The 5,349-nt window shown below is 41.7% G+C and overlaps 1 long non-coding RNA gene across 1 annotated transcript; it reads right to left on the bottom strand.

Annotated features, from left to right (window-relative positions):
- Window positions 1–4,326: 4,326 nt before the first annotated feature.
- Window positions 4,327–4,870, bottom strand: LOC147883359 (uncharacterized). Its single transcript, XR_015543747.1, has 3 exons — window positions 4,787–4,870; window positions 4,630–4,700; window positions 4,327–4,531 (listed from the first exon to the last, which is right to left on the bottom strand). It is a non-coding gene; the product is annotated as an uncharacterized LOC147883359 (long non-coding RNA).
- Between the last annotated feature and the right edge of the window lie 479 nt (window positions 4,871–5,349).

The raw sequence follows: 5,349 nt of genomic DNA on the forward strand, positions 1-5,349 counted from the left end.
TTGTTCCCTCAATCCAATCCCTTTGGAAAGTTGCTTCTCCAAACTCCTCCTTTCACTAATTAGTTATCTGAAAAATTGTATGTTTCATCTCTTTTATAATGCCAATACACAAAACACCTCCTCTTCTGAGTGAGATTATCCGGTGCCAGGACACATCATTTCCAAGTAAGAAAGTGCTTCCTCTCTTTTCCTATTTTTCTTTTCGTGATGGCATCGGGGCGCTAGCTGCAGTGATGGGCATAGGAACTCTTATCCTCTCTTCTCCTCTCTTCTCCCCACTCTTATTTCCTCTATTCTCTCTTTTCCTATTTCCTCTATTCTCTTTTTTCTCCTTCTCTTCTCTTTTCCTTTTCCCCTTCTCTCCTCTTCTCTTTTTCTCTCTTTCCATCTCTTCCCCTCTCTTCTCTTATTTCCTCTTCTTCCCCTCTCTTCTCCTCTCTGTTTTCCTCCCTCTTCCTCCCCTCTCTTTACCTCTCTTTCCCTCTTTCTTCCTCTCTTTTGCTTCTCTCTTATTTGCTCTCTTCTCCTCTTTTCTCTCTCTTTCCCCTTTCTTCTCTCTCTCTTTTTCCTCTCTTTTCCTCTCTTTTCCTTCTCTTCTCCTCTCTTTTTCCTCCCCTCTCTTATTTTCTCTTCTTCCTCCCCTCTCTTTTCCTCTCTTTTGTGTATGCTTATGCTTATATGCTTATGCATGAGCATATGCTCACACATATGCATAATCATATGCTTTCTCTGTTTTCCTCTTTTTACTTCTCTCTTTTCTTCACTCTTTTCCTTCTTTCCTTTCCTTGAAGCCTCCATTCTCTCTTTTCCTCATATGCATTTGTGTATGCTTATGCATGAGCATATGCTCATGCATATGCATAATCATATGCTTTCTCTCTTCTCCTTCTCTCTTTTACTCTCTTTACTTCTCTCTTTTCCTCTCTTTCCTTTAAGCCTCCATGCTCTCTCTTTTCCTCATATGCATTTCGTATGCTTATGCTTATATGTTTATGCATGAGCATATGCTCGTGCACTTGCCTCTCTTTTCCTTCTCTCTTTTCGAAAGGAAGACAACAACTAAATCAACTAGTACTAAAGAGCATCTTTTGAGGCTATATAAGCCATGCTACACTCCTCATATTTAAAGCCAAGTATTTCAGACTCTCGACAAGCTCCATTTACACTAATTGAAGGAGCCTAAAGTCAACTCACATTTTGATGTGGATAAATATCATAGAATCTCACAATCGTAGATGTGATTTATCACCTCAGCCCTGATGAGCTACCAAAGCGCATCCTTCCCCTCATCAATCCTCATTCAATCTCCCTTTAATGCCCAAGAGTACTGCTTTCCCTTTTGGAGGGATGTGGAATTACACCTTAGCCATCCTTTTAAAATTATATCTCCACAAAGTTCATAGCACTATGCAGTTCCAAGAAAGATGAGATGGATATGCCTTACATAGAGGACACACAGGGGACACATCCTTCCATTTGGCAATATGGAGAAAGGGTTAAGGAGGCATGAGAAAAGGTAAGGGGGAATGGAAGGAGGCCTAGATAAGGGAGGGGTGTGTAGATAGAGGAGAGGGGAGGGATATGCGGGAGTAAGTAGGAAGGGGAGGGGAGGGGAGGGGTAGGTAGAGGAGACATGAGGGGAGGGTTACACGGGAGGAACATGGAAGACAGAAGGGGACGTGAGGGGGGAGGGGAGATGAGGGGCATAGTAGGCATGGAAGGAAAGGGAGGGGAGGGAGGAAGGGGTAGACAGAGGGGAGTGGCTGGGAAAAGAAAGTTAATGGCATTCAGAGGGGCTAGGAGGAAGATAGACGTATGCGAGAGAAAGGAGGGGGAGAAGATCTAGAGAGGGAGTACGAGGGAAACAGGGGAGAGATGCCAAGCTAGATGGCAAGAGGCAGAGGGAGATATGCAAGGAGCAAGGAAGAGCGGTTGGGGGGGGGGGTAGGATTAATGTTTTGAAATTGTGAGGTGGCTCATTAATTCTCACTTCTACCATATTTTAATAATTTTCAATTTTGGGGGGCCATTAACTTAGGTTAATTATATATTTTTTATTGGGGGCAATTAACTTAGGTTAATTGAGATTTGACTTTGAATGGGGGGGACTAACTAGTTGGATTGGGCCCCTCAAAAACTAGGGACGCATATATTACGTGTTTCAATTGTAATAAGCATCTTCTCTCTATTCTTTAACACTAGAGTGGTAGAAGGACATAAAAGTGTTCTCGGATACTTTTATGTCCTATTAACTTGCGATCTTCAAGGATTTAATTAAGGCACCAAAATGTTGGTTTTTGAAAACTTCTCAATTTCAGCGTGTTTAATAGGCTTTGAAAAAAACTTTGAATTTTTTCCAAGGTAATTTGAAATCATTTGGGATGATAATTAATCAAAACATAATTGTAATTAGTGAAGAAATTCTTTTGGTAATTTTCACCACTTTTTGCATCGATGGCATCGCCAGAGGGTCCTCCACATAATTCTAGTTTTTTGGCAGCCCAAGTAGGTTCTAAAATCATCATTCCTGATGTCTGGTCTTGGGTGGATTGGGCAAAGCATGAGTTTCCGAACAATTGGCATGAGGTGGTGTACTAAGGGAAAATTCCTAAGGTATAATCAACGCTTAGGCAAGATGGTATGTAGGTTCGAAGGAGACAAGAAGATATACAATGTGGATTGGGAGGAATTACACAGCTATGTGATCTCAAACATTCATTATATTTCTTTTTTTCATAATATAATTTCCCTTTCTATTATATTGGTTACTATTCTCTAATGGGTCTCCTTAATTTAAAAAATCTGTATCTCAACATTCTGGGATCAGATTTGCTTGGAATTGCAACAAGTTTATAATTTTGTGTATTAATTTAGTCAAGATTCAGGTATTTTTTTTAAGCAACAACATTTGAACAATTTTAAAGAAACGATTCAAAAATTTGCTTGACATACAAAATCTGCAACTTATTCAACATAAGGTCCATAAAATTTCTTGAAGGGAAGCAAAAGGCATGCGGAAGTGAACCCAGACCACGTGGACTGGGCAGGAAGGGTAAGGTTTTGGTGGTCGATTTGGTTGACTACAACTGATCAATGAAAGGGGAAGCACAGATATGGCTATGGCAGCAGAAGGGGAAGCTGAGAGAGGGGGACCGAGGGGACCTTGGGTGAAAGGGGGTAGATGGAAGACACGGAGGTTCCAGAGTGATGAAGATGGAAGAACAGGTAGATGGAGAACAAAGCGACGGAGGGGCAGATGGAGGAACAGAGCAACGGAGATGGAAGAACAGGTAGATGGAGAACAAAGCGACGGAGGGGCAGATGGAGGAACAAAGCAACGGAGATGGAAGAATAGCCAATAGATTTTAAGCTCTAGACCTCCAATCTAGAAACATCCTTAATTTTTGGGTTGTACCTTGGGTTATGAGCCCTTTCTTTTCGCCCCTCTTAGTTTCTCCTAGACAAATTAATGATATTTTTCACCACATCGGCCCCTATTGCAGGGAAAAAAAGAGTATTGCACATAGTAGCCTTAATAAAAGGCCTTTTAATTAATGTGAATTTTCAGGATGCAATGCAAATTCGTTTCATATTAAAAGATGAAAAATGTCCCCGCAAAAAAGAAAAAGAGAAAGAAAAATGTGGGCTTTGGTATCATGCTCATGAGAGTTGTAAATTAAAAGTTATAGATTTTAGAAGTGCCCCTATTTTCGCATTAGATGCAACCGAGCCATTGAATTAGTGTACTCACTCTTCCCCACCTCTTACTCCTCCCTTCATCTTTGCAGAATTACGTAGTAATATTGATGCTCGATTCAATTGGTGAACTTTTCCTGGCTAAGTGAAAGAGATCTTGCACAGTCGATTACGTCGCGGGACGCATTGAAAGAGGAGATCATAAAAATCAGCCGATTTGCTAGAAAAGTCTACATTTTTGGACCCTCTATCGCTTGCAGTGTGGGCCTGCACGATGCAGCAAAAACAGACAAGACAGATCAAGGAACGCAGCTCTCATCAACCTCGCCTGGATCTTTCAAGCCCTTGCATAGAGTACTTTCTCAGCTACTATAAATAGCGTACCGTAACGCTTTTCTATTCAAGGTTTCAATTTCCATTTACTACAAAAAAAATTTCACACTGACGGATGAGACAATATGCTCAGACTCGCTACAATTGAAAACATTGATCGTACAGTGACTCCGTGTAGAAGTTTATTCATTGCTCTTAGACTTTTTAATATAAATAATTTCTCTTTGCTTGAAAGAGGATTTGGCATGTTCCCTCCAAAGAGAGAAGAGGAAGCACAGGTACAAGGCATACGTAGTAACCGGGCGTAAAAGTGAGGCGAGATGCATCTCTTTTCAAGTGTGTTTTGTGTGGGGGGCCGGGGGGTGTCTGAAAGAGAGAGGAAGAGTTCAAATTAATGACGAGTTACGGGTTGGCCAGATGAGACAGGTCCGTGTCTTCCAGAACCAGAGTTGGGCGGAGTCGGCTGCGCACCATAGTCCATAACGACAGCCGCTCCGGCAATCTGCTGTAAACATGAGTCCTTGTGAGTCATATTTAGCAAACACCGTCAATTCCTTACGAAATCCTCGGGGAAAGTTCTCGAATCACTAACAGCATTACCCGATCTTGCGACTTGTTCATAGATTTGAGGTCCTTTGCTTTCCGTCGAAAGCTTGAGCCATTGCAGACGCCTGTTTGCAAGAAAGATTCCCATATCTCTTGTCAGGTCTATGTTGCAAACGATTATCAAAGTCTGTGAACACCTCGGACTAATTACCTGCAAGATTGATAAGGAGCAATAAACAAAGGAGGAGGGTGAGGTCTCGTCTCATGCTAGCCTCCATGTTTCTTGGGTTGCAAATTGTACCTTGTGAGGATACTGCACGTTGTGAGGACGAGGGTCTTTCAAGTAACGTGAAGCCTACGCACACGGCAAAGAACAATCTTAGTTCTTAAGCACAAAGGTCAATTCCTTCTTGTTAGAATTCGTTGTAAAAGTATGTGGGTGGTGCGAGCATCGACTCGCATTCTCGGTGGACACATTAACGTCTCTGCATTGTGCTCTCTGCGCAGACTTTTCCTCTCATGATAAGAGTGGGAGGTCGGTGCCCACCATCTTCAGCTTGTGCTTGAACAGTGTTGCATTTTGAAGGCTTGAACAGTGTTGTATTTTGCAGCCTTTAGAGCCCTCCAAACCTTCAATATAAGGCCTAAGGAAAATTTGGGCTTCAAAACAAGGCTTTAAAAAATTTTGGGCTTCGAAATTTACATAAAAATATATGTATTTTGGCTCTATTAGAAGCTCATAGAAGGCTAGAGCAAAATTTGTCCTTCTCACTC

The sequence above is a fragment of the Dipteris shenzhenensis genome, chromosome 28 (genome assembly GCF_047967505.1).
Source record: "Dipteris shenzhenensis isolate YYH24624 ecotype China chromosome 28, Dip_SZ_1.0, whole genome shotgun sequence".
In the NCBI taxonomy this organism is placed as follows: domain Eukaryota; kingdom Viridiplantae; phylum Streptophyta; class Polypodiopsida; order Gleicheniales; family Dipteridaceae; genus Dipteris; species Dipteris shenzhenensis.